Consider the following 19,993-nt stretch of genomic DNA (forward strand, 5'->3'; position numbering starts at 1 on the left):
ATGAATTTGTTCAGTAGAATTGGATTGAGCACACACATTGCTCTGATGTGTTGCAGGTCACTTGCCATCTTTATTCAAAAGACTAGCCAGATCTCTGCCACCTCGATACCTATTGAACGTCTTATGTCTATGTTCTGGTTACACTCATGTTTGGTCTCATTGTAAACACTTCATAAAGCAAATGCAATTGCCTTCTGTCTATACTTCCTCTTTCTCTCCTCTTTCTTATCCCACCTCTTCATCCTTTCCTTCTTAACCCTACTTCTCCTTTTTCCTCCTCCCAATTCTCTTCTATGTCACCTTTATCTCCCCTTTCCTTCTTCCTCAGGCCTTTCTCATATTTTCTTTATTTTTTGTTGTTGTTGATCTAAGACTGATGTTGGCAGTATACAAACTATTTTTGAGTTATCTTAAAGTTGTCTTGGGCTATAGTTCCTTTTGGAAAATCCAGAAACTATCTGGATTCTAAAATGCCCCAGGGAAGCTACTTTAGCAATTCAGATGTCTCCTCTGCAAATTTGACCAGTCATGGAAGATGAAATTTTTTTCCATTTTCAGCAAATGAAGTGTCTATTTATTACCAGAATTCTTATTTTTCTCCTTTTATCTTCAGATGTGGTTTGGTTAGCCGAAGACATAGTCCTTTGCCTAAGACAGAAGATTTTCAGGATGTGTCCATCTTATCACCTGTTGCTTCACACATTTTTTTCGGTCAAGAAGCATTTTTTTTTTTGCCATGGTAGAAATGTTTCTGTTGGTTGAATTTTTCCCATCACATTTTCCTTTTCCTGAAAGTGTGCTGCCTTTTTAGAGTATTTGCAGAGAGCCCACTCTGCACCAAGAAACCCCTAGGCTCTTCTCTTGATTTTCTCTTAAAAACATGATATGTCTTTGGTGTCTGTTCCTGAGATATGGCTAACTTCTGTAGGAGAGCTTACAAAATGTGATTTTAACCAGCAGAAAAGAAGAAATAGATTAAAATGTCACTGGCATTTTAAGCAGATTAAAAAATGATCTGACCCTTTCCCAAATGTTCTTAATTAAGTTTAGTCAATGGAGACTCAGAAGATGAACATTTCAGTTCTATGTGCTGCCAGAGTTTGCACAGATGATAGGTTTTAAGCTCTCTCTAGGCTGCTCCTTTTCCTCATTGTAAACTACAGATTATGAGTGTGGGTTTGAGTGAGATGTCATAGGCAAAGCATACTCATTATATGACAATATTCTTACAAGAAATGTTGGGTTTTCTTTCAGAAACAATATGGAGACTTCTCAAAAAAATTTAACTTCCATATCACCCAGAAATTCCACTTCTTGGCATCTATCCCAAAGATCCCAAATTTTTATTCAGAAAAGGATTTTTACTCCTACGTTAAATACAGCACTATTGTTACTAGCCCAGGTTGGAAACAATCCAAATGTCCAAGAACAGATGACTGGAGGAAGAAACAAGGGTACATATGTACAACTACTATATATATGTAACTGGAGAAAATCTTGCTGAAGAAGAAAAACAGAAGTAGAGTGATAGATATAGAAGGATCTCTCATATGTGGGATATAGAGAAGCATAGTGAAGGAAAAACAAACAACTTGAAACTGAATTGTTCTACAGAACTAAGTTTACCATGGTAGAGATATGGGAATGGGGTGGGAATCAGGGGACTAGGGAGAATGTTTGAGGGGGGGCATCTTGAGGTAATGGTGTAAAGAAATGTACATCTGGAGGATAGGAGGTGGTTTTGAAACATCATATGTATGAAATCCTATAATTGACAGTATTTTAAATTCTAGCGACTAAATGATCTTTTAAAAATAAATAAGAAATGAATAAATAAGAAATATTGAGTTATATTCATTTCTCCTCAAATGACCACTTTCATCTCTTCTCTGGAGGTCTTAAAATACTCTTGACTCTTCTGCCTCATCTAAAAGCATTAAGCTTCTAAAATAAAGTATTGATGTTTGAGTTGTCACATTGATAAGAAGATGGTGATTTCAGGTGAGATCTATTTTTCAAATACTATTAGTAAAGTGATCTGGATTAGTTTCATAGTTCCAGGCAGGAGACAAACGTACATCTCTCCTGCTGCTGATGGGGATCCTTGGTCACTTCTCAATGAGAAAAGCTCACTGAGAGCTTTCCCTGGGTGGGGGGGGGGTCTGTGATGGTCAGCACGCTTTTCCAGCCAGGTTGGAGGCTTCAGAGAATTGTTGTTTGCTTCATCAGGGTTTCATAAGAGCTGGGCATGCCTCATTTCACCTGAGTTCACTAGAATGGAATAACTTCAAGGAAACAGCAATTTTGACCCTTGAGTTGCTCATGGCCCTTGGACTAAAATCATAAATCAATTGTAGCTCTCTGGAAAGAAATACCCCTAGAGCCCTCTAGATCTTCCAAAAACTTTTGAAGAGTGTACCAGATATTTTGGTTTAGCCTGTGAATTTTCAGGCAGGTCATTTGTTTTCAAACTGTCTTTTCTTATTTTATCCACCCAAAGGTTGAGAATCGTGAACTTTTCAAATAAAAAATATATTGCCGAGAAGAGGAAACAAAAGCTTAGGAAAATGAAGTAACTTACCCTGCCCCCAAAATATATCTGTTAATCTAGTTGTCAGGATCACAACCTCGATAGTTCAATTTTCTATTTCAGTACCTTTTCACATTGCCATGCTTCTATTTATTGTTGTATATTATGCACATGCTACAAGGACTTGGAGATTGATTTGTGAGAATGAAAGCACTTGAATTTTAAAATGTGTACTTAGCTATGATTAATCACCCATATATAAAAACATAACAGAGTGAAAACTGGATGAAGGTTTTTAAGGTTGTCTGGCCAAACTTGTTTATCTTTAGGCAAGGGGGCCTCTAGCAGCTAAAAGATTAATATAGGGGGGAACTTCCAGAGCCCAATTCTGTACTGAGAACCATTTTATTTGAATATTATTCTTTACATGAGTATTTGAATATAACTATTTTATGCTGTTTTAGGTCTGCACAGAAGGAGGTGACAAAAATAAATGAAGACAAAACATATTGCCTGTCCAATTATATCATAGAAATATACATTACATGTCCTAGTAAAATATAGAACCATTAAAGACTATTACAGCCATCATCTTGTCAAAAGATGAAGATAAAGATTCTTCTTATAGTAGTGAAGTAGGCGGGTAGATAGGGGATCCCTGGTGATGAGTTCTCAGAAAGTAATAAAACCAAGATGAGGCTTAAGAGCTATTCTGTCACTATCTGTCACTAGCCCTAAAAAAAGCCAAAAAAGCATATGGCTAGACCCACTTTGTAGACACAGGAACTGAGGCCTGATAAGACTCTTAATTGGTACCAGCACCAGCCCAGAAAAAAATAGGTTTCTTCCCAACATAAGTTCTAGCAGGAACAAAGCTAGATGATAAGATCAACAAGGTGGGCCACTTTAAGTTTTCCAAGATCTTCCACTTGACAGCATCATAGCAATGGACTTTTACCAACATAGAAAGACTCACATGGGGGCAGTGGGAGAGAAAATTTATAAAAGCAACACTGCAAAGACAAACAGGGCATTTTCTATTTGGAGTGTGCATGTGGGTCATATCTCTACCTGAGAAGTATACATTCAGCTTTGTCCTTTGGAGAAACATGCATTCTCTCTTGAATGTATTATTCTCTCATTCCTTCCTCAAAAGTCTCTAAATAAAATGGTTTTATTTCCTTATTTGTTTCCTCCTGAAGTTCTTTTCTGTGAAGGAAGGCAATGTTCTTGGAAAAGCCTGGGTAAGATTTAGAATTGATGTTTCTCTCCTTCAAAGATCAATTCCTCACAACAGCCTTAGTCTCATTTGTCCCAGGGAAATCTAGTGGTGGATTCATTTCCCACACCAGGTGGAGCAAGTGGAAGCCAAGTGCAATCTAACAATGACCTCCTGGATTTAGTGAAACTTAAGTTCTGAACCAGGCAAATGCTCATAGAAGGTTCTGATCAGTCCTAGATTTCCTCAGGCACTAAGATACATAAAGAGGGAAGCAGTAGACTTCAGCACGAGGTTTCCATCTTTCTCCTCTCTACATCACATAAGCCATCTGCAACACTAGTTTGGCATTTAGTTACCCTTCCTTTAACAATAGAAGATAAAAGAACACCCAATAACTCTACATTCTACCAACTTTTATTTTGCATTGGTAATAAAAACCCACAGTCTCACAAATATCCATTGTGTTCATTAGACTCTGTATACCATCTATTTCTAAATTTTAATGGCATTTAGAAGAAAGTGACAGACTTTAAAATTTGGGTTACATCTATTATTGTCAAAGATAGGAGTATTGTCACATAGTTTATAGGCTCTGCATTCACTGTGTCTCTAAAACTAGAAGGACCCTCAAAAGTACTAGAGGACTTATAAAACATATATCACAGTCTCCCACACCCAGAATTTCTTATGGGACCCAAGAATTACTATTTTCAACAATGTATAATAGTTACAAATCCTATTCATGCCACAAAAACATATTTTGATATTTCCAGTTCAAAAATGTCAAATTGTTCCATAGCACCATTAAAAGAAAACAACTAACTCCTTAGCAAGGTCTGATATGATATAAATCCAGTCTTCTCTTTCTTGCTCACATGCTATTAAATTTTAGTCATAAAGATCTGTCTATGTTGCTGATTTTGCCATTTTCTTTCATGCCACTGCCCTTGACAAGTTGATTTCTTAGAAACTCTTTCCTATCTTTATCTATCCCATGTATTTTATTTGCTCTTTCATACCCAGCTGACTTACCTACAGCATGATTTAATGAATAATTCCCAATTGTTTTTATCATCCTGTGATTCTTGGCAAATCACAAATGTCTTGATTATATGATACAATATGTATTTATTCAATTGTGTAGCTATATTCTTTAGGTCAGTGTCCACAGCTGCCATGTTTTCAGCATGGAACATAGTATCTACACAAAGTGTATGTCAAAATATATATTAACTGAATGAATACTCACAAGTTTATGCTGCAAAAAATGCAACTTAGAGGGATGACAATACTTTGCCTTGGTATATTGTGTGCAAGTAAGAGACAATTTGATCTATAATTTTCATATTCTTGTGGCATAAAATAAGCAATGTTTGTACATTACATAGGAAATACATGCCATTTTCCTCCTGTTTGGACCATTTCCAGGCTGTATTTGTGTCAACTAGTCCTCCTGTTTGAATTTCTCCTCTTGGAATAAGATGTTCATTTCATACTTTTATGGCATGCTTGTCGTGAGTAGTGAGCTCAATAAAGAAGCTCCCTGCATTTATCACAGAACTGGAAACTATAATTAGGAGATGTAAAAATGCACTGGGATAGACTCTAGGCAGGTAACTATCATCAAGAGGCAAACTGGGAATCTGAATAGTCTTTTATCCTGAAGGGAAACAAATGCTTCCTTCTTACAGGTGTAGCTGAGTACTTCTAGTAAAGCAAAACTCCTGTGATCAATCATGGGAGGATTTCAAACTAGGACTTGTATTTACTATGTTGAACCACCAATAAACTTACAAATAAGCTCTTTCCTGCTCTAATAATGTACAAACAGGCCAAACATTGAACCTAGGACCTCACACAGGCCTTGCAAAGCCCTCTACCACTGAATTATACCATGCCTGATCCAATACTGTTGTGCTATTTTTTTTCACTATCTCTGGCATTAGATACCTACTATCTAAAGCTTAAAAGGCAGTCAAACTAAATAAGGGCAAATATCTATAACGAGTGCCTTGGGTCCTGGGGTCAATATTTGAACAAGTGAGTGCAATTTATGGAAAGGAAAGATTTTGCCTTAAATTAGGAAGTTCTTGTTCGTGATGGCTCCTACTTGCTTGGTTAGGAGCATTTCATCTTTAAAGATGTCTTTAGTTTCAATGTTATGTTTTATGTCTATGCTTTCCTCTAATCCCTACCCTATACCAGGAAGTCAGGGGACAGACTGAAAATTGCTTTCTATTCAGTTTGGACTTTCTGGGAATCAACCACTATCCTCAGGTGCTTTCCAAAAGTTACCTTCATCAGGGCCAGAACAATAGCACAGCAGTTAGGATGTTTGTCCTGTCCATGGCTGATCAAGATTTGATCCTCAGCATCCCATATGGCCACCTGAGCTTACCAGAAATAATTTCTGAACACAGATCCAGGAGTAACCCCTGAGCACAATTTAAAAAAAAAGAGAAAGAAAAGTAAAGGTTTTTTTTTTGTATACTACAGATGGAGACCAAATGTTTATAAGAAATATACTTTGCTCTTCTGAATGACTATATATACATATATATTTCTTATACATTACAATTTCACAGAGAATCCTAGAATACATGCCATTCTGTGTACATCTGATACCTTTAGAGGGAAAAAAAAAAGGATGCCTCTTACAGAAATAGAAGAATATGGGCCATTTACCACCATCTTGAATCATGAATTACTGAGCCTGTCTTCCCTATTCTCTGCCTTATCCAAGATTTTGTGTGGGTGTTAAAGGGATGCACTTCATGGAAGAATTTTCCAGGCAGAGATTTGAGGGAAGCAGCTTCAAATAGCAGCAGAAATGTTCAGTTTTGTCCTGATTTTCATGGCTTACTGCACAGCCATTCACATGTTTCTTTGTATGAGCAATATAATAACCAGCTTTCAAGAGGATAGACAGCATAATGAATGGATTGGAAAACATGCTCATAAAAACAGTAGAGTGTGTCTAGAAGTGTGTGTTATCTGCTTTTGATTTACTTGTGCCCTGTTTTGCATTTTTATATCATTTGCAAGTTTTCTATTAAAATAAGCATTTAATGGGCATGCAATTAATTTTCATTTTTCTTTTTATCCCCCAAGGTGATAAAAATATGTGTATGCAGGGAAGGGGGGATTTTTACAGTCCTGACAGAACATTGATATTATAGCCATAGAGTTCATTATGGGGTAATTAATGCATGTTAAGTATCTTGTAAATATTATGTGGTAATAGCTCTAAATAAATACACACTCTGGTTGCAAAGATCTGCTCCACCCCTGCCAAAGGGAATGAGATGTTCCTAATTAATGCCTTTGGAAGAAGAGCTTGTGTCACCTTGGATAGTCTTGGGAAATTACAGCTTTAGTTTGTGGAAGGCAGCAATGAATGGTTAATTACAGAACCTTGACAAGTCTGCTGCCTGTCCCACCTGGGCTAAGTGGGTTGGACAGGCCCACCTGGCTTGCTCCTTTTCCCCAGCAGCCTTTGTTAGAAAGCAGAACTGTGCAGCGACAATTGTATTTCTAGGAGTCACTCTGGCCCAGTAAAGAAAAGATTTTTTTTGAGGATCTGCTGGCAATTGATTGTTCAGCTTGGACTCTATGCTCAACGTTTCTAAGCAGAATCTGAGTTTGTTCTGTGCAAAAGGCACTGCTATGGAAGATGGTATTTAGGGGTGCGGATTTCAACTTTATTCCCTGTGTTGCTTTTATCTTGGTTTCTATGTGGTCTCTACCAGATAATGGGACTCCAATAGATGGGACTCCTCTTAGGATTTTTTGCTGCAGTTTTCATCATCTGGACTCCGAAGTGTCTCGAAGGTCACTTTTTTATAGTATTGGACAATCACAGAAGGCTTTCTCTAGATAGCATTCTCTAGATTTGTGTCTTTTCGTTTATTTTGTGTATTTTTCCAGTTATTTATTTTTCTTTTTTTAGGCTAATGGGTCATGGCATCAAGATAGTTCTAGAAATAAAAGCTTACGAATGAATCAATTCTCATTGATACCTAACCGCTTCTGCAAAGGGACTTCCCTTTTCCTGAATATGCTCAGATCTCAACTCTTCCTTGGAAGATTTCAATGCATTTCAGTGATGTTAGGTTTTCAGATGTGCTGGTAAAAATCTTCATATCCTACCTTTAAAACAATTGCTCTCTATGACCGAAGTGGTAGCACAGTGGTAGGGTGTTTGCTTTGCACGTGGCTGACCCAGGACAGATGCTGGTTCGATCATTTGGCATCTCATATGGTCCCCTAAGCCAAGAGCAATTTTTGAGTGCAGATCTAGGAGTAACCCCTGAGTGCCACTGGGTGTGGCCCAAAAAACAAGAAACCAAAAAAATAAATAAATAAAAGTCCTCTCTAAACAAATCATCTGACATGTGGAATTTGTAAAGGAAAAACAAGTCTTAACAGTGTTGATGTTAAGGCAATCATGGAATCATCCTTTAGGTTCTAAAGTATAGAAAAAGTAAATCAACAAGCATCAGATAGATTGATGAAAGAGTCTAGATTTTTGTTAGTAAGTGTGTACCTCTTGGATACATATGTTATACCCAGGAAAGATGAGCATTATCCCATCTGTCTCATTATAGCAGAAAGGGAAGTGGGAATGTCCATAGAGAGGTTCTCAGGGAACCTTCTATCTATAAAAGTAAACAGGCTGAAGTTCTACCTGCTTCATTTGAGAAGAATAAGAAGTTCAATCTTGGAGGTCCAGTGGGCAGGATGCTTTCCTTGTATGTGACAGACCTGGATTCAATCCTTGACACCTCACATGATCTTCTGAGTTCTCCAAGAGTTATCCTTCAGCATAGAGACAGAAGTGAGCCTTGAACATGACTGGGCATGCTCTTCCACTCCCAAAATGAAATCTAATATTCTCAGGAGATGCTCTTAAGGGAAAGATTTTCATGCAAAGATCTTTCTCAAACCTCCACATGTTTTCCAAATCTTCTTTATGAAATTAACCTTTTGCAAAGTCTTATTTTGGAATTAAATATTTTTCTATAATAGTGTTTTTAAATCTTTTTACACTTGTTGACCAACACTGGTTCAGAAACTTGCTGTTGAAAATCATTGTCCCCATAACATGATATGGTTTTGCATAAAAACTTCTGGAGTTGAGATTTATAGGCATTAAAATTCAGAAATGAAGCATACTTTTTGTTGGAGCCATCTCAAAGACTTGAGATTTCTAGGAAGAACATTTAGAACAAAGAAAAGGGCCTGCTGTTATAACTGCAGGGAAAAAAGATAAAATTGTCCTACTTGAAATTAATAAGCTATAAGTATTAAAAGCATGGGTATTCACTTTTTCTATCATGTCATCAAGAAAATGTGTCTGAATTCTCCAAATATCACTGTCAATGCACAGACCAATGGATAGTCCTGACATTCAGGACATTGAGCTCATGGTTGAAGTTGCAGGCACAGTCTACTAAAATTATGGGTCAAGGTAATTATACATAGAACAAAACTATTTATTGTGATTGTTGGATGAGTGCTAATGTCATTAATAAAAAATGTTCTCTCTTACATTTTAGTATAGCCTTGCTGCTAGATAAAGCCACATCTCTTTGGATAGAGATACAATGGGAACCACTGAGATAAATAAGAGCAGGCATTTTTCAGTTTAGTAAGTCCTCATTAAATTTTATTGTTAGGATAATATTTGAAACCATGTCTTGAAGTGAAATAGCATAAAAAAGTAGGCCTTTGGATAACATTGTTAAATTTAAAGTGGGTAAGAATTTTTTTCACTCGTCAATGTTGTAACTAAATATTGAACAAAATAATGTTATTTGAAAACCTGCTGTACTATTAAGAAAAAAATTCACTCTGACACTTGTTAAAAGTGACAAGAAATACTTTGTTTGAAACCATTGCAATAAATAAAAGAGACTATTGCAATAAAGAAGAGAGATTGGATTTGACTTCACAAGCATCAGGGAAAGATGGGGATGTAGACCAAAGGCACAGAGTAGGTAACACAATGAAGAAGATCTGGTGGGAGATCAAGGATAGAGGAGGAGAAACTTGATTGAGTGTCATGGGTGAAGGGTTCTCCAAATACTGGCTTAGCAGACATTGCTGAAATTTGACTTGGTAGATGAAGGACTAGGCTTATTAAGGAAGAGGATGACTAAAATTTGTTTAAGGAGGACTCATTCAATGAAAGAAGCATCCACAATTCTTTTCTCTTGGCAATGCAAGTCCATTCCTAATTTATCCATTTAATGTTCATTAATGATAATCTTTCCCAAAGCATACCATGGGGAAGTGAGAAGGGAGGTAATCTGAAAAATATGGGGCAGTCATAGCTTTAGTGCAATTTGGGTACTTACTTTTTCTTTGATTAAAGAGGTTCTTTCCCAGGGAGAGTGAGGAATATTTCTTTTCCTAAAAGAGGGCATTAGGGCACATTAGTTTAGAAATTTCTGTCTAAGGACTAGCTGAATCATCTATTGAGGCCAGTCGTAGAGGGTGTTTCTTGGCCTGTGATTTCTTGGGTTGTATAAGTCCTGGGTTCTACAAAGTATGGCCCCAACCCCCCCCAAGAAAAAGCTTCTCAAAGAATATGTAAACATTGGAAGTAAGGCAAATTAAAAAGCAAACGATAGCATCTTTTGTGCCATTTTAGATCAGTTTGTGTTGTCCTCAAGAAGGTCTTGGCACTTTCTGGAGGTTGCAACTAAGTTTGACCAGCACCTGATCACAAGAATTCACAGTCCAGTAAATGAGATACAAATTTGTATAAAACTGATAAGATATAATGCCTACATTCTCTATGCTAGAATATAAAGATAGCCATCAAGACTTAGTACTATGTAGGATATTGACTAGTTTGATATCAAACATGGTAGTCTTCCTTCTGTAATCTTTTTCATCTGGATTATAAATATTCTAATTTCTCCTGTTCTATCACATCAGCTCTGTCATTCTGCTGGCTTCTTCTGCAAAGAGTTAAATAAAACTCTGACATGTATTCATTATCTATTTGTATGAAAATTATGTTTTTAACAATTTGAGAATTATGCTCTGACAGGTTCAGAAGGGAAGTGTAGGTAGGCTAGGAATGAATGGGGAAGTAAGAGGAAAAAGATGAGGAGAGATAAAAGCAGTAGGCGTTTGTGTATAAAAGGTAAGTTTCAAGAAGAGGGAAGTGGAGCAGGCATCATTGTCTGGCTCTAGTTATACCTTGGATTGTGTAGTTGAATAATACTTCTTTAAGCATCATAGTTACAAGCATGTTCATAGTTGGATCTGTCTTCATAACAAACATTGTATTTCTCTATCATTGTCATGGTAGTTATTAGTGTAGATATTTCTATAACTGCACTTACCCACGCTTGTGGTAAACTTCATATCATGAGCTGGCCTATCCTGCCTTCATCTCTATTGTCTTTGGGTATTGTTACTATATTTTTCTTAAACCCCACAGATGAGTGAGAAGATGGGTGTAATTTAGAGGGAAAGCACAAACCCCACTAAGCATTTAAACTTGTTGAATTAACCAGTACCAATTTTCCATAAAATGTCCTTTTTACTAACCCAAAAACCTGAAGAAAGGAAGGTGGAGGAAAAGAAGGAGAAGCAAGAAAAGACAGACAGTGGAGTTAGATTTTTATAATGCATTGATGCTCATGTTTTCCTCAATATATGAGAGTATTCTCCTTATATTTATAGGGGGTCAGGAAATGCTAAAAATCCACTCTGTCTAAATTCACTGTACTAAAGTCACCCACTCATTTACCTACCAAATGATACCAAACATGAATGCCATGTACCTGGATAATGGAAGATACCTATCAATCAAATAGATATTCCTTCTCTTATGCCCACATATAACCAGTGGTAGAGTATGATTGAAGGTCAAAGACCAACTAGTATAACTGGTGGCATTTCCACATATTAGTGATTTCTTGAATTTCAGGCTCCAAAACACTGTACTTGAGAGTCATGGTTATATTGAGGTTGGTTGTAACTTTATTGATCCATACCATAAGCTTACGCATTATTGCAACCATATTGCCTAAACCTTGGCATCCCACATGGTCCTCTAAGCATCAAGAGTGATCTCTGAGCACAGAGTTGGGAGTACTTTTGGGTGTGCTCACCAAAAATAGAAAATATTTTTTAAAAGAAATTGATGAAAAGCAGGGGCTTATCAACCATCTACAGTTACGGTCTATTTTTTTTTTATATCTTATCAGTGAATCCCACAGAGAACAAATGTTTTGTCATGCTGGTGGTAAATGGATATTAAGAAAATATACTATCATCACACAGCTCAGTGGCATAAAGAACATTCAGAATACTGTTCCACCTTTGCCACTAACTCCTTCTAGAACGTTCCATTACTTCCAAAGAAAATCGCTCCCCTATTTCTTTCCCCATCCCTTGGCAACTACTAATTTACTATTTGTTTCTATGTGATGTTGACTGGTTTTTGGTTCTTAGTCCTTATATTGAAACCCTACTGTTAATAGGATGCTATAATTAACAGGGTTGTTAGAAGGTAATTGGGTGTTAATGAGGTCATGACAGTGATTCTCTCAGACATAGAATCTGCTAGCTTCTTGACCTTGGACTTCTCAACCTCTAATTCAGTGAAAGAAAATGTTTTGTTTAAACTGCCTGGTCAATGGTGTTTTGCTACCGCAACCTGTACTGATGATATATGGTATACATTGACTCTAATAACATTTTCAAGCAGAAAAATCACAAGCTCTACATTTGTCAATCTGGGATCAGTCCTATAACTGTAACACAAAATTTAATGTAGCTTAAATTTGGGGGGTGGGGATTGGGCCACAGCTGGTGATGATCAGGGGTTACTCTTGGCTATGTGCTCAGAAATTGCTCCTGGCTTGGGACCATATGAGACATCAGGGATCGAACCCAGGTCTGTCTTGGGTCAACCACATGCAAGGCAAACACCCTACTTCTATTCTATCACTCTGACCCCATATTTATTTTTAATTTTTAGCACAAGTATTTTTGATGAAAGGAAGTGTTTGGAGGGAAGTCAGAATCCTGGCATTGAGGAGAAGGTAAAAAGAGAATTGCAGGCTTTGAAACAATTCATGTAGCTCAGCTACAGTCAGGATTCAGAGGCAAGCAGGCAATGTCCTAGGTCTCAGGGCATTGCCTCCTTAGTCCACTTTTTATTATTTCCAAATTAAGACACCAGCATTGAGTATGGATATCCTATGTTGAGGTAAGATTCTTAAAATACTATAAAATGGACCAGCAAGATATATTAGTGAGTAAGGTGGCTTTATGTGTGACTGACCCAGGTTCAGTCTCTGGCACCCCCACATGGCCCTCTGAGCATCATTAAGAGTGATCTCTGAGCACAGAGCCAGGAGTAAGCCCTGAGTACTTTTGAGTGTGCTCACCAACCAAAAAAAGAATACTATAAACCAAGAGTAACTAGAGTTGTTGAGGTCACAGAGACAGTGTCAGCAGGTGACATGGGATAGGGTGGGTTCCATGCTCCAGAGAAGAGCTTGTCACTTCTTTCAGGCAGGCTCTTCTCTTTCTCTATCCAGCACACATCAAGTGAGCACCCACTCAACAGTGTGCCACCTGAATCTGCCAACCCAGTGTGGGATGGGGCCAGCAATCAGAAACCTTGCTGGCTTCCCACAATTCAAGCAAAGCCCAGGGGAGCTCTCTCAGGAGCCAGGCATGCTACAATCAAGCAATACTGTGCACAGGTCTCTAATAGTACAGTAATCAGCAGTAATCACCCAGACGCTTTATGGACAGGAGGGCCTAATAGGATCCATGTCTCTGTAGTGAATACATTTTCATTTATAGGACTACACGCAAGCATACATTACCTGTTTAATTAAAAGCCAAATTCTCCAGCCAACAATTTGTTCCCTCTCCTGAGTACATGCTACATACTTTACTGATGTTTCCCTGAAACTTACTGATTGCGTTTTCCTCAAGAAACGTGTCTCTGTGTGTGAATGTTGACACTTTATGCAGGAAGTCTTTGCTTCCTGCTTCTTTAGGACGAAAAGACAGGTATCCTGTTTGTTCCTTGTGTGCCATAGCTAGGCAGTTTCCCAAGTTAAAAAAGCAGTCTTTTTTAAATGAAATGTGTGGACAAGGATACCAAAGGACAGTTGCACCCTGTTCAAGTGAGATAAATGATCCCTAGCACTATAAGGGTCTTTTACTATCCCTAGTTTCTCTGTCAAGTTTCCCATCCTCAACCCTCATCCTGGGAGCTTCCAGCTGCCGATTCAGGTATGTTTTGAATGATTCTTTCATTTAAGGAGAACATGTCTCATAGAAATGGATCCCAAGGAGACAGTCCTGTTGAATTTGACTGACACAAGAAGATGAGCTGGGGGTAAAAGAACTAACTTGGTAGTAGGGCAGGAGAGGAATCATTTGTCAAAATTTGATCTGAAGGTATTGAGGTATGTTCTCTCCATTTTGGCAGTGTTTTCAGGGGCACTGGGTTCCCAGTTTGCAATTTTTCACTTTCACACACAGTCATTTACTTATCTGGATTATGAGGGTAAGATTGTACAAAGCAGAAGCTGGGGCACCCACGAGGTGGCTGAAAAGAATAGTAAGGTAAGTTCTTGTATGTTCTCCCATCTTTTATTAAGTGATTTAAAAGAATAGTTAAAACACAATGGAATATTCAGGATGGAGCATAAGAGCCAAGAGAAGAGAAGGCAAATGAGCTAGAGAATGGCTGGGGGATTGGCCATGAGGACTATGTCCTCAGCACCCAAATGGCCCATATTTGAGTTTGAGTGCCTTGAGTTTTGACAGCTCATATTGGCTTTTTGTAATCAGACACGAGTAACAAATCTATGGCAGGAAAATATTTCAAAATAAGAATAGGCCTTCTTTGACTCTGTTTCCCAGCTTTTTCATAAAACTTCTATATCCAGGGCTCCTGGATCTAGCCCAGCTAGTAAATTGCACAAAGAAGTTAAGGTTGGTCCATGGCTGTCCTCTAGAAATGTTAATTGTATAAAAGTGCTACTCCCTAAGAGTGCTCTTTTGTGCATGTGGTTTTTGCTAAGCCCCTACTTTAGGGGGTGCATTGGTACACTATGTGACCCACTTTCCAAAAAAGCCTGGGGCTTTTGATGAGTGTTCCATGATTTGTCATAATTTTGTCTTTTCATGGGAATCAAAATTCTATAGAGTGCACTCAGAACAAATATGAGATAAACAATCAGTGATTGCTTTCTGAGTCTCCATGGGACTACCAAACTTTGCTGGCTCTCTTTTTAGAAAAAAAATCATTCATCACTTGTCCTGAAAATATACTATCCTAGAGTAATACTTTCACCTGGATATATACAGTACCTACCCCAGGAGCATTGCCTAATGGAAACTGAATCTGAGCAAAGAAGAGATGCCTGGACATTCTCTCCCTCCACTCTAAAGAATAAGGAGAAGATATTTTCAGGAGGAAAAAGCCATGGGAAGAAAAAAAGATGGGAAGAAATGGATAGATCCTAAAAGCACTTCCCAGGCCCTGTGATAGCAAAGCCTGGACGGCAGGCAATAGGAAGTCTTGCAGAGTTGAGTGGGGTGGGCACAGTAGAAGTTCTGGGGGGATCTTAGAAAATACTTGAATGAGGACTCAGCCCAATGATTTTCATAAGTGCAGGTTAATTAGCAGCAAATTGGCCACAGTTTGGGACAGACCTAGGGTGACTTTCTTAAGGAACAGAGTCACAAAGCCTCTTTACAGAAACCTTTCTGTCCTCATTCCCTGGGATGAGGTGACAGTCCTGTGGGGTTGAATGATGCTTTCAGCATAGGTGACCTCTCCTCAGTCCTACTCTTTCTCCACCTCAGTAAATGTGCTCTTCACTAAGAGGTCATTGTTACTTTCCCTCAGTGTGCCAGTGCATACATTCTTCCAACTTAGGGTTGAGTGGTGAATGAGCACCTTAAAATTTTCTGCTTGCTACCCATCCCTCACTCAGAAGAAAAAAGAAATATGGGATCGGAGCTGTAATAATTGAAGTAGGGCATTTGCCTTGCGTGCAGCAAACACAGGTTTGATCCTTGGCACCCAATATTTTCCCCCAAATACTTCCAGGAATAATCTTTGAGCACAGATCTATGAGTTAACTCTGGGCACCATATCAAAAAATAAAAAAAAATAGGAATAGACTTTGTTACTTTGAGGAGCAGAGATCCCTGAAAACTTGTCCAATTGGGGTGCCAGGATTCAGGAAAACTTGGGCAAACAAAGAAAGAGATGTAAGACATAAGCTTGACTGAGTGTGGGCAGGATGATGATCATAAAGACCAGAAGAGATAGATGAAAGTACAGGATACAGGGTCCTCCCTGCCAGCAGAGGTTGGCTCTGTTGCTTTTATAACAGGTGAGTGTCTTGTGTGAAAGAGACACTGCCTGGCCCACTAGAGAAGGGAGAAGATTTTGTAATACTGAGTGCTTTGTGTTTGGTGATCAAGTTTGTGGTTTGCATCTGGTCTATATCCAACTCAGTGGGTTGTAGAAAAGCTGTCCAAGTCTAAGTTTCATAACACTGAGTCTGATGCTCAGTTAACACTCCCCGAATGTTTTTTATTAATAAAAAAAAAGGCTGAGTTCTGCTAACTCCATCAAACAGCAGTTCAGATAATGAGGGAGAGCCAGAGAGTTGGGCACCTTCCCAGAAATTCCTATGGGGTTCCATGCAGTCCGAAGGCAGGGAGGAACTTTACAGCTTCAGACTCAGGGGACTTCACTAAGAGTCATATAGTGCTCACACTAAGCCATAGAAGACATGTATAGAAGAACTGTACAGTGGGTAAGGCACAAGTTTTGCCGACCCAGATTTGATCCCTGGCACCTTGTAATATCCTCTGGGCCCACTAAATGTGATTCCTGAGCACAGAACCAGGAATAAGCCCTGTGAACTACTAGGTGTGAACTCCCCTCCCCCAAAAAAAACCCCACAGTTCCAAAGGACCCTGCTCAAAACACACCTTCCTAGGAACCCCTTGTAATATCATGAGAAATCTTGCCCAAGTTTCCATTGCAGGGTTCACTTAGGCACCCAAGGAAAGTGCATATAATCTGGGTTGGAAGGTTCATAGAAGACCCAAGAGCATGTAATCATGTTCATTCTACATGGAAGCATAAAATGGGATGTCTAGTTTAGATTTTTCTGGAACTATTAAAGAAGGTTTTTAGGTAGAGGCAGCAAAGTTTTTGAAAGGAAAGAAAAATTACAAGTAGGAAAAAAGGAAAATAGATGTGGTTGCAGAGGAGATCTTTGGAGAAGAGGCATCCTCAGTATTTCTATGACTCGTGGGGTGTAAAAGACGGATGGAATCTCTAAAGAGCTCAACAAGGAGAAAACTTGTCCCACTCAGAGACAAGTAGGACAGGGGATTTCTGGGTATTCCAGAGGAGAAAATGTAAGGACACAGAGTATGAGATAATAGAGACCAAGTCCCAAAGGGTCTTGACTGCTGCACCAAGGAGTTTATGAGGGCAGGGGTGCTGAAGGAGAATATTCTGAAAAGCTCACCTTTGCCTCTGTGTCTAGAATAACTTTCTGGGACAGGCTGAAGATCTTATAGATTAAAGGATCTGATCCATACATATGCTTAGCACAGAGGAACTTCAGGTTCTAGACAGTTTAAACCATAGATTTGACTGTGTTTATTGCCAGGTTGGTTGGGTAAAGAGGAATGGGGAGTCTGAATTCATTTGCTGAATTCTGGTTTGGATACTCAACAATATCTTCATCAGGTTGTTGCTGATGAGGAGAGGATCATAAGGTGTCCAGGAGGATAAACTCTTCGTTTACAATGCAGTTTCCAGCACCTCTGAGATGCATGCAGTCAGTCTCTGGGCTGAAGCTGAGTTAAGAGGTCCAAGATGAGTGCTGTGGTCTTGGAAGGGTTCCAAGGACATCTGGAAGGTCAGCCACACCACACAGTTAAGAGACATAAGCAAAACCTCAGCTTATATTGCCCGAGGGAGATCCTTGCTCTACCACTTACTCATTTCATGATATTCACCTTTCTGAGCATTGGCTTTCTCATGTAGAAAATGAGATATTGATCATAAATACCTACTGCTCAGTTTTCTGGGAGAATTGCGTGACTTAATGCACAAAAAATCCTCTAGAACAAATTTTTTTACACATTTTCAGAGTCAGGTAAATAAAGTAAAGAGAAAGAGAGCAAATATAGAACCCTGGGAGTATCTTGATCCTTAACATACAACCTACGCCATCCTGAATTGAGATTTATTGTCCATCAAAGTGATACAAAATGTTTGCAGAGGGTGTTTCAGAAGTGAAAGACCAGTAGAGAAATAGGATAAAGGACGTAAAAATAGCATTGAATATCTTGGACATTTGATAGATGAAAAATGTATTTTACATTGTGTTTATTCACTTGGAAAATATTCATTAATGTCACTTATGCTGCCGCTGACCAAAAAAGACACAAATTGCAACCTAAAGGAGCTCTTGTTCTCACTGAAGGATCAAATGAGAGATAAAATAGATAAGTGAATTGCATGGTATGTTAGAAGTTGACGAGTGTTATGTGGCCAAATAAATCAGAACAAGGGATGAGAGTGCCCTGGAGAGAAGCAGTTGCTATTTCATATCAGAGCAAGCTGGTATTCTAAATTGAGGGATTAGAGAAGGTCTCACAGAAAAGGTGGCATTTGAACAGACTATTAGTGACCTTAGATTGTAGCTGTTTGTGGAGTAAATGAGAGATAAAGAAATGAAAGCAGAAAGGGGAAAGAGCTATATCAAAAGGCAGCCCATGGAGAAAGGAGTGACACTGGCCTCAAGCTGGAAAGAGATTCAAGGTCAAAAGAGAAATGGCATTTCTGAATGAAAAGACTTTAGCCTATTTATTATGATGTCACTTTAAGAGATGAACAAATTAACAGGGAGATGAAACGTTTGGCTCACAAATGTCCACTGAGCTGGTGAGGACAGAGCCAGAATTCAAAGCCTGGTGGGTCAGGTCGAATCATCCATTAAATTCAAGTGCAGTCCTCTTGTTGTACCTGTGAAAGTCGACAAGTGTACTGCTTTTAACCTCAATAGAGGTGCGAATGTCTTTACACCTTTTCTCCCTATCTGTTTCACTCCCTCTCTCATTTTCCACAAGCAGTTATCAACATCTGCACCTTTTTCTTCGACACCATCATTTGTGCTGTTACAGGATTGATTAGATAATGTTGTCCAGAGAGATTTAAAGAAAAAAGATACTTGCATTTGGGCAAGGCTGAGACAATGTCAATCATATAGAAGCAGTATGTAATTAGATCTAGAGTCAGAGATAGGTATATAAGGAACGGTATTCATTTAGACCTTGAGGTATAGGAAGGGTAGCCCTCCAAGGTGACCAGGGGGCTCTTTTCCCTGGATGGAAAGTTTGGAGCAGTGAAGCAAAGTATTTTAACCTTAACATTGTTCAGAGAGCAATTTTAGGCCTTCATATTTTATTTAAGTGCCTAAAACTACCTTCTACCTCTTCTTTTGTTACACTTCCAACTTTTGCATTATTGTATTATTTTATACCTTATTTGAGACCTGTAGCTTGGTTCCTATCTCACCACGACCTTAGCTAGAGAAGGTTTTCTCTCTGCCCACCTGCTGCAGCCAGCAAGCAGAGTTCCCAGAATGCCACATGGTTAGACAGTGCAAAGTCATCTCTACACTTATTTCCTGCATCATGGATGTAGATATCTGTTGCATGCAGACATCATCTAACCCCACCTTCATTTATCTTCATTTGAAAACTTTTAGGCCTGACATGAACAGGCAGATATGAAATTATTTGGTTTTGTTTCTGACTTTGTTATTGTTTTCTTTAAATCCATGAATGTTAATAAGTTTGATAATAAGTCATAAAAGATGAAGACAAATTACCAATATTAACTTCAACATATTTCTCATTCGTGCTCTTATTTTCCATTAATTCTGTAACTCCATCCACATTTTTTAGAATATCTTCAGTTGTTTTCCCCTCAGTTATGATGTAAATGGACTCAGCACTGAACACCAGTATTTTTGTCTACATTTTGCCATTATTTATTTCTCAGCTGAAATATTTTTTGTTAGATTTTTCAAGAAAAACTCATGGGGAAATTTATTATCTAAACTCATACAAAAGAGACATTTTGTCTTTTCTTGAGTGACAGTTTGAATGAGGTAAAATTTCTTAATTAGGCTCAGTACTGC

This window comes from Suncus etruscus, chromosome 15 (assembly GCF_024139225.1).
Source record: "Suncus etruscus isolate mSunEtr1 chromosome 15, mSunEtr1.pri.cur, whole genome shotgun sequence".
NCBI lineage: Eukaryota > Metazoa > Chordata > Mammalia > Eulipotyphla > Soricidae > Suncus > Suncus etruscus.